The 10,885-nt window shown below is 40.1% G+C and overlaps 1 pseudogene; it reads right to left on the reverse strand.

Annotated features, from left to right (window-relative positions):
* Positions 1-6,322: 6,322 nt before the first annotated feature.
* LOC112255297 lies at positions 6,323-7,616 on the reverse strand (annotated as a pseudogene).
* Between the last annotated feature and the right edge of the window lie 3,269 nt (positions 7,617-10,885).

Below are 10,885 nucleotides of genomic sequence, written 5' to 3' on the forward strand. Positions count from 1 at the left end.
TGAACATGAAATGTATGAAGAGAAAATTGTGAAAAGCAATCCATTTCTATATTGTTGAGATGTTCACCCATGTTGTTTATGTCTAAATTGCTAATACCTCCTTTCGAAATAAACAAAAAAATGATATTTTATTTAAGTTCGGTGTATATTTATTTTGTCAGTTCATTTGACAGTCAGATTCTACTTTAAGGGTGATAATGCATCATAGACCTTTTGATATGTTAATGTTTAAACCCATAGAATGCTGCATTAGTGATTGTGAGTGACTAGGCCTTTTTAAAACTTAATTTTACCTTTATTTAACTAGGCAAGTCAGTTAAGAACAAATTCTTATTTTTAATGACAGCCTAGGATCAGTGGGTTAACTGCCTTGTTCAGGGGCAGAAAATGACAGATTTTTACCTTGTCAGCTCAAGGATTTGATCTTGCAACCTTTCAGTTACTAGTCCAACACTCTTAACTACTAGGCTAGCTGCCACGTTGAGATACAGGCATGAGGCTTTGCAAGTTATAATCACTATATTAAAACTTGAGCAGTTTGTCTGAAATTCATTTGAAATCTAGCATTCATTACTCTACTACATATACCACTCTCAAGCTTTTAATTTCTTTGCCTTAAAGGTGAGATCCTTGTTTAAGTGTGTGTGTGCAATAGTTCAATTTGCTGTTGAGTTCCTTCTAAACAACACAATTTAAAAAAAACTTTGGCAAAGGGTAAAGTCTGCAAAACCTAGTCCACTCTGTTCGTAATAGATTCTAGTTTTGGGGACAGAAAACTGTATTGAGATCAAATGTTTCATCGATGAGACAATTTTCAGAATGTTGGCCAAATTCCATCTTGTTCCATCTTCTCCCACTGTGCTTCCTCACACTACCATATTTGGTAGTGAGTGGAAACACTAGCCGATGCTTCACAACTATATATCAGGTGAAATATCTGTCTCATTGTTCTATCTGCGTTATTATGTGGATTATGGACATTTTTGTAGGAGTTGATACATTTTTCGTAAGTGAATATCAAGTCTGAAATTTAAAAGTGGAAATTACAAACTTCAAAAGCCTGTTTACACCACAAATACAGTACAAGTTTGACATTTATCCTGTAACAGGGTGATCAAATTAAGATCCTACATCTGTATTGTTGACCGGCTCAAGGTGTTCTATTGGAATAGGCAACAAGTACCATGAAACCATGTGTTTGATACGGTTCCATTCCAACCATTACAATAAGCCCATCCTTCGATTTAAAGTGGCACCAGCCACCACTGATACTCATTACTGTTGCTGAGTGGTGGGAGCACGTGTACTTCATATCTTTGTTGGATCTTTTAATTGCCACTGCAAGGTCAAGGCCCAGAGTTGTTCCTGGTCAGGTCACATGGTCAGGACAAAACCCTGGCCCCAGACATTAGGAATACAACAATTTTTATAAGCAGGTCAGTGTTGTTGCTTTTGCACTTGATAAAGCAGTCTTGTGTGTTATGCCCTTTGCCACTCATCTCCTCTCACAGAATCTCTGGGAACAGAGCCATGAAGGACACTGGGTTTCCGGATACACAGGTTCAAAGTGATCAAAACATTGTATTATGTCCACATTATTGATTTCACCCAGAGTTTAGTAAGGCTTATAAAACACCACCATCCACGTTACACATGATCTCTGGTAGAGAGTATAGAGCAGCATCACTTTCTGTCCACTTTCATTCTGTGGACGGTACTATACATAATCTGCAAAAATAGTTTTACTAAGGTAGTAATTCTTTATTATGGGATTATCGTTATTTATCGATCATCGTTAATTTACCATTTTGACCATAAAGTATTTTCTCATTAACAATTATCGCTTGTGGATTATTACTCCTCTGTCATCTTGATTGAGATAAGATGCTGGACAACACAAAGTCTACAAGATAACAGAACATTATAGTACATTTATATCTATGAACAGTTGTCCATACAAATAATACACAATATCTAATATATATTGGGTGAATATTTTGTGAACATATAGTATACTTTGTTATTAACCCTCTAGACTAGAGTCTAAGCCCCGTCGAAGCCAGGGGAGGGGTTGTAAGACCCCTTAAGGTATCAAAAAAATATATTTAAAAAATGATTGGAGGAAACATTGAATTTGGCATTATTTCTATTAGCCAATAGAAACACATTGAATAACAGATCCACTACATGGAACAACAGATAGTCCCCCCAACATACAGTGCCTTGCGAAAGTATTCGGCCCCCTTGAACTTTGCAACCTTTTGCCACATTTCAGGCTTAAAACATAAAGATATAAAACTGTATTTTTTTGTGAAGAATCAACAACAAGTGGGACCCAATCATGAAGTGGAACGACATTTATTGGATATTTCAAACTTTTTAACAAATCAAAAACTGAAAAATTGGGCGTGCAAAATTATTCAGCCCCCTTAAGTTAATTATGCTGATATAGAGTGGTATGATTATTGAGGTGCCGATAAGATAGTAAACTATAGATAAAAACTGTAAACAGGAGATTAAGACTGTATAATAAGTTGAGTATTACAGTCAGGCCTATACGTATTTGGACAGTGACACTTTGCATCATTTTGGCTCTGTACGCCACCACAATGGATTTGAAATTAAACAATCAAGATGTGCTTTAAGTGTAGCTTTTCATCTTCAATTTTAGGGTTTTGTCAAAATTATTGTATGAACCGTGTAGGAATTACAACTATTGTTATGCATAGCCCCCCAATTTTAGGGGCTCAAAAGTAATTGGACAAACTAACATAATCATAAATTAAGTTTTAATACTTGGTTGCAAATCCTTTGCAGTCAATGGCTGCCTGAAGTCTGGAACCCATAGCCATCACCAGATGCTGGGTTTCTTCCCTGGTGATGCTCTGCCTGGCCTTTACTGCAGCTGGCTTCAGTTCCTGCTTGTTCTTGGGTCGTTTTGCCTTCAGTTTTGTCTTCAGCAAGTGAAACGCATGCTCAAATGGATTCAGGTCAGGTGATTAACTTGGCCATTGCAGAACATTCCACTTCTTTGCCTTGAAAATTATTGGATTGCTTTCGCAGTATGCTTCGGGTCATTGTCCATCTGCACCGTGAAGCACCATCCAATGAGTTTTGAAGCATTTGGCTGAATATGAGCAGATAATATAGCCCTAAACACTTCAGATTTCATCCTGCTGCTTTTCTCAGCAGTCACATCAACAATAAATACAAGGGAACAAGTTCCATTGGCAGCCATACATACAGTACCCATAACACTACCTCTACCATGCTTCACAGATGAGGTGGTATGCTTCAGATCACAAGCAGTTCCTTCCCTTCTCCAAACTCTTCTCTTCCTATCATTCTGGTACAAGTTGATCTTTGTCTCATCGGTTCATAGGATGTTGTTCCAAAACTGTACAGGCTTTTTTTTTAGATGTTTTTGGCTAACTCTAATCTGGTCTTCCTATTTTTGAGGCTCACAAATGGTTTACATCTTGTGGTAAACCCTGTTTTTTTCTCTGGTGAAGTCTTCTCTTGATTGTTGACTTTGACACAGATACGCCTGCCTCCTGGAGGGTGTTCTTGATCTGGCCAACTGTTGTGAAGGGGTCTTTCTTCACCAGGGAAATTATTCTGTCATCCACCTTAGTTGTTTTCCGTGATCTTCCAAGCCTTTTGGTGTTCCTAAGCTCACCAGCGAGTTCGTTCTTTTAAAGAATGTACCAAATAGTTGATTTGGCCACACCTAATGTTGTTGCTATCTCTCTGATGAGTTTGTTTAGATTGATCAGCTTAATCATGGCTTACTTCACTGGCAGTGACAGATCTTTGGACTTCATATTGAGGGTTAACAGCAACAGATTCAAAATGCAAATGCCACACTTGAAATCAACTCTAGACCTTTTATCTGCTGTGATAGAAATGTTATACGTGTGCTTTTCTTATAACTAATTTCTGTGTTCTATTCATATGCTGTTCTATAAACCAATTTTTGTGTTCATGCAAGTGGCTGACTGAACGAATCATCACTATCAGTAGCTGCAATTTGGCAGTACGCCCAGACCTTGTTTTGAGAACGAAATATATCTCAGTTTCAAGGTCTCAGCTTAGAGAGAAGAAGCCTTGTGAGGTATTGGGCTATCACATGTTATGAACCAGTATTGGTCAGCCACATGAATGAACCAAAATGGTAATGATGAATTAATTATGCTAAATCATGCAAATATAACTTGTCTGTGTATAACCATAACTGCTGGGACTGCCCAAGCAGAGCTCCTGATTGACATGTGTATTATGGTGCATTGAGTTGGTTGGAATCTCTCCAAAGCGCTGACAATAAACAATGATTCATATTAAGATTGACTTCGAGTATCCCTGTGTAAGAATTTTCACAACACTGCTTACTTGTAAATGAACTAATGAGGGAATAACACACACCAGGCCATGGAACAGTAGAGCAGCCAATTGTCCAATTGCATTTGGTCCCTTAAAAAGAGGGGGACCACATGTAAAAAGTGCTGTAATTCCTTCACCATTCACCCGATTTGGATGTAAATACTCTCAAATTAAAGCACTTTCAACTCATATTCATTATCAGCTAAAATAATAATAACTTGGTCAATGTCCAAATATTTATGGATCTGACCATATATGTTTCTTTTGAGCTTCACTTTTAATAATTCAGCATGACCTGAACTAGATAGGTCTTCTGTACCTAAGCCACTCAGGGACATTTAATGTCATCTATGTTAGCAATTCCAGTGAATATTTGGCCTTGTGTTCTAGTTTATTGTTCTGCTGAAAAGTGAATTTGTCTCCCAGTGTCTGTTGGAATGCAGACTGAACAAGGTTATCCTCTAGGATTTTGCCTGTGCTTAGCTCTATTCCATTTATTTTTATCCTAATAAACCGCCTAGGATGCATATTTTGTATAATCTTCCTTCTTTTCACTCATTTAGGTTAGTATTGTGGAGTAACTACAATGTTGTTGATCCATCCTCAGTTGTGTCTTATCACAGCCATTTAAGGGATCTTTACTTTTACTCATGTAGGACAATTGGGTACTTTTTCCATCACTGTCTGTACCTGTAAAGTCTCCATTGGCCTCATAGTGAAATCCCTGAGTGGTTTCCTTCCTCTCCGGCAACTGAGTTAGTAAGGACACCTGTATATTTGCATTGACTGACTGTATTGATACACTTTATATGGTGTATGTATTAACTTCACTATGCTCAAAGGGATATTCAATGTCTGCTTTTTTATTTTACCCATCTACAAATAAGCACTGGAAAACCTCCCTGGTCTTTGTGGTTGAATTTACGTTTGAAATTCACTTCTTAACTGAGGGACCTTACAATTATCTGCATGTTGAGAGAGTCAAAAATCATGTTAAACACTGTTATTGCACACAGTGAGTCCATGCAACTTATTATGTGACTTGTTGAGTAAACTTATTTAGGCTTTCCATAACAAAGGGGTTAAACTTATTGTCTTAACATTTCATCTTTAAACGTTTTATTAATTTGAAAAAGTAATGCCACTTTGACATTATGGGGTATTGTGTGTAGACCAATGACAAAAAAAATCTTAATTTAATCAATGTTAAACGCAGGCTGTGAATTTTTTGGGGAAAAAGTCAAGGGGTGTGAATACTTTCTGAAGGCACTATATCAATACATCTTGTGACCTTGTTGATGCCTAATATGTACTCCCAATGATATCCCCTCTGTGTTGTGTGCAATCAAACTTGCAAACAAGGTTTGCCATAACAAAGGAGTGGAATATTCACTCAAACCATTTCAGTTTTTCATTTTTAATCAATTTGTTGAAATCTCTAAAAACACAATTCCACATTGACATGATGGAGTATTGTGTGTAGGCCAATAATGGTCTGGGCCACATAGTTCCAGTGAAGAGAAATCTTAACGCGACAGCACACAATGGCATTCTAGACGATTCTGTGCTTTGTGGCAACAGTTTGGGGAAGGCCCTTTCCTGTTTCAGCATGGCAATGCCCCAGTTCACAAAACAAGGTCCATACAAAAAAGGTTTGTTGAGATCGGTGTGGAAGAACTTGCCTGGCCTGCACAGAGCCCTGATCTCAACCTCATCTAACACAGACTGCAGACTGCGAACCAGGCCTAATTGCCCAACATTAGTGCCAGACCTCACTAATGTGCTTGTGGCTGAACAGAAGCATGTCCCCGCAGCAATGTTCCAAAATCTAGTAAAAAGACTTCCTGGAAGAGTGGAGGCTGTTATAGCAGCAAAGGGGGAACCAACTCCATATTAATGCCCATGATTTAAGGAATGAGATGTTCGATGAGCAGGTGCTCACCTACTTTTGGTCATGTAGTGTAGCTGCCACCTGGTAGAGGGCCTGCTCATTGGCGGTGCGGCCCAGGCCGGACTTCAGCCCTGGGGATCAGCTGCTGCAGCTCCAGCAGCTTTGGGTCTCCTCCCATGGGTGCGCGGAGATCTGGTATATACTGGGGCCATAGGTTTCTTTGTTGGACATGAGGATGGCATAAATGCCGGTCATGCAGGATATGAGTCCGGTGAGGCCTTGGAGATTATGGATGCCAAACTGGTCTTGGATCCTGAAGCTGTAACGTGTATGCTAAGAATTGGGAAACAAGTATAGGGAGTGAATTTAAAAAAAAACGGAACGGAACAAAACAAGAAACACGAGTAGCGTACAGACGTGAAACACAGAAACAGAGTCAATAACGCCTGGGGACAGAACCAAAGTAGTGACGGATATAGAGGAGGTAATCAAGAAGGAGATGGAGTCCAGGTGAGTCTCATGAGGCGCAGGTGCACGTAATGATGATGGCAGGTGTGCGTAATAATGAATAAACTGGCAAAGTCGAGCGCCGTAGAGGTGGAGCGGGAGTAGACGTGACAGAAGCGGTAGGTCAGGAAAGGGGTGAGGTACCTGTATCCCGTGAAGCAGGCTGTGCAGACCATGACCCCAAGGGCGTAGGCGGCTGCAGGGGAGATCATCATGTCCACGGAGGCCCCAACAGTCACAGCACCCACCAGAGGCACATTCTGAATGTCGGCCATGGTGATCTAGCCTCTCTTGTTGAATAGGGCAGATAAGGCGAAGGCTGTCATCGACAAGGAGCTGAGGCTTATGAAGGTCTGCAGGACAAGCCTGTACTGGTCAAGGTTGAAAGAGGGTCAGAACACCCAGAGAAACAGGGTGCCCATCACTGACAGAATGTCTGACTGGTAACTAGTCATTCCTTTGACGTGGCCAGCATTGACCAGGTTGACGACCCCAAGGTGGATCTTTCCATCGGAGTATAACTGGAAGTAGCCCTGGACCAAGTAGCCCTTCCCACTAGATGGCGAAGTTGGCTGTCAGGAAGTTGAAGACCATCCCGCTAAAGCCGTAAAGCCACATGAAGGCCAGCAGGCAGCCAAATATCATCATCTGCATGTCAGGGAAGAAGGGACAGTCTCGATACAGGGAGTTGTCCATAGGGTTGGTCTCATTGTTCCTGAAACTTGCCGTTGGCATTGTCGTCATAGGTGACAAAGCTGGCACAGAGACCAAGGAAAACCACTTCCATCACCAGTTCCAGCACTGGCAAGCGCACCCTCAGGCTAGTGGACTTATTCATGGTGCAATGGACAGCTCACAGAGACCAATTACTCTAGCAGCAGCACTCTCTCCTTCCCTTTCTACCTCTCCTGCCAGAGAAGTGTCTTCTGGCATTGTGCAGAGAGCAGACGCACGCACACCACACAGCTACACAAGGACTCCACATCTCTCCCACTCAGGACAGAGTTGTACTTTGGTCCCTCAAATTAACCCATATGTTCTACAGTTTCACAACACAATGTGTACTGATGGACTTGTTATAGATTCAGATAAAATAAATTGGTAGGGTTGTAGCCATGCAGGGTCTATTTTGATTAAGAAAGTAAATGTTTTTTGGTGGGTTTTTTGTGTTAAATTTTTTTTCTACCCCCTTTTTCTCCCCAATTTTGTGGTATCCAATTGTTAGTAGCTACTATCTTGTCTCATCGCTACAACTTCCGTACGGGCTCGGGAGAGACGAAGGTTGAAAGTCATGCATCCTCCGAAACACAACCCAACCAAGCCGCACTGCTTCTTAACACAGCGCGCATCCAACCCGGAAGCCAGCCGCACCAATGTGTCGGAGGAAACACTGTGCACCTGGCAACCTTGGTTAGCGTGCACTGCGCCCGACCCGCCACAGGAGTCGCGATGAGCCAAGGACATCCCTACTTGCCAAACCCTCCCTAACCCCGGCCGGTTATGACAGAGCCTGGGCGCTAACTCAGAGTCTCTGGTGGCACAGCTGGCTTGGTGTTTTTTTAAACTTCCCAACTATTTGTTACTGTAAGCCTCAAATTAGAATTTCTATTGTGAGAGGGATTCATTTTTTATTTTCTATTTTTTTATTTAACCTTTATTTTACTCTGCAAGTCAGTTAAGAACAAATTCTTATTTACAATGACGGCCTACGTCGGCCAAACCCGGAGGACGCTGGGCCAATTGTGTGCCGCCCTATGGGACTCCCAATCACAGCCGGTTGTGATACAGTCTAAATACTGTAAAAAGCAATGAGCTAATGCCTTCAAGGTATTATAGTATTCAACACTTTTACTAAACAAAAAAATGCCCAAACAATTTACTAGGATTTTATGTATTCATTGCAATTACTAGTAATTCTACTTCATTAGAATACAGCACAATATATTCCACAACATTTTTCTGCAGTCCCACCCACCAACGAATTTCTGACTACACCTCTGCATTGGAGTAAATACCTTTGCTTTAGCCTCTATCAGTGAACAGGTGTTGGGTTGGTAAGTGATTTTGTAAACGTTGACGCACTGCAGGCAAGCTCTGTTTCAAATTGTGTTTCATTGTGGGAATATGTTGACATCTAGTGGGAATACATCGACATTACAGGAACTCTCTACAACAGTGGTCCTCCAACATCGACCCCACCTGATAGTAATTATTTTTTGTATTCTCACAATTTGTAAGCTATGATTTATTTTCAGGGATGACATGCACTATTTTGCTGTGCCATTTTCCCACTCAGTTTATGAGTAGGCCTACTCATTCTCATCTATGACATCTCGGAGTGGGGTTTTAGAAAACCCCAAAACTGTTTTCTTGAATTGTGCATGTCATGCAATAAGATTTGTAGATTTGGCATATTTTTGCATTTGTAATGCTTTCTACAGGATATTTAAAATGTAGCCTAGGATAACATTATCTAGCCTATCTCAATTTATCACCAACCGGTTTCTAGACTAGCCTACCCTAGCCTAGGTTTTAGTTTCACATATATTAGGCATATAGGTAGCAGCCTATAACTTTAAACATATTTATCGGCAGGAACCTGCTCTAAACTCACCAATTGCCGTTCTCCATTGTGTCCCTCACTCCCTCAATCTATCTATGCTGGCTTGGAGGAGAGGGGGAGAATCACACTGGTAGACTAGACTAGATGTAATATAGTAAATGTAAATCTGTAATACTCAAATTAGTATGATATGTTACGTTTGGAATGGTTACTTAAGACAGATGGTTCCATAAAGCAAAAAACAAATTATGGTGTTTGGTCGGTGTGGATGGGTGAGCGTTCAATGTGAACATCTAGCAATACAAAGGTTGCGAGTTTGAATCCCATCATGGACAATTTTAGCTAGTTATCAACTTTTCAACTACTTACTACTTTTTAGCTACTTTGGAACTACTTATCATGTTAGCTAAACCTTACCCTAACCTTAACCTTAACCCTTTTAGCTAACCCTTCCCCTAACCTTAACCCTTTTAGCTAACCCTTCCCTTAACTTGAACCCTTTTAGCTAACCCTTCCCCTAACCTTAACCCTTTTAGCTAACCCTTCCCCTAACCTTAACCCTTTTAGCTAACCCTTCCCTTAACCTTAACCCTTTTAGCTAACCCTTCCCTTAACTTGAACCCTTTTAGCTAACCCTTCCCTTAACTTTAACCCTTGTAGCTAACCCTTCCCCTTCCCCTTAACCTAACCTTAACCTTAAGCCTTTAACCTAACTCCTAAACTTAACCTTAACCTTAATCCTAACCCCTAACCCAGTGGTTTAAAGTACCTAAGTAAAAATATTTTCAAGTACTACTTTAATAGTTTTTGTGGTATCTGTACTTTACTATTTATATTTTTGACTACTTTTACTTCATTACATTCCTTAAGTAAATATTGTACTTTTTACTCCATACATTTTCCTTGACACCCAAAAGTACATGTTACATTTTGAATGCTTAGTAGGACAGGAAAATAGTCAAATTCACGCACTTATCAACCGAATATCCCTGGTCATCCCTACTGCCTCTGATCTGGCAGACTCACTATACACACATGTTTTGTATGTAAATGATGTCTGAGTGTTGGAGTGTGCCCCTGGCTTTCCGTAAATTAATAAAACAAGAAAATGGTGCCAAATATACAAAATCTGCAGGGGATCAAATACTTTTTTCCCCTCACTGTATGTATATCAGCTTTTAGTTTTGTTGTACGTTATTTGTGGAACAATCTTCAAAATGTTCTTTAATTTGGTGTTTTGGTGCCTCTAGGGCAATTCAGAAAGATGATTGAGGACCTTATTTCTGTTGAATGTGTTTGTTTTTTTATGACCTTTTTCTTCTTTCTGCTTGCATTTTGTATTTTATTTTGATGTGTGTATTTTCTGTAACTTATGTAATTCAGGGCTCATCTGTAAAACAGACCTTTGTCTCAGTATGACTCCCTGATAAAATAAAGGTTAAATATATATATATTTTTAAAGGTTAGGCTACGGGTGTAGGGAAGGCACTTCCAAAGGATGCTTGATAGCACTGATCATCAACAAATTGTGATGTTTGAGGACC

This window comes from Oncorhynchus tshawytscha, linkage group LG07, assembly GCF_018296145.1.
Source record: "Oncorhynchus tshawytscha isolate Ot180627B linkage group LG07, Otsh_v2.0, whole genome shotgun sequence".
NCBI classification, from domain to species: Eukaryota; Metazoa; Chordata; class Actinopteri; order Salmoniformes; family Salmonidae; genus Oncorhynchus; species Oncorhynchus tshawytscha.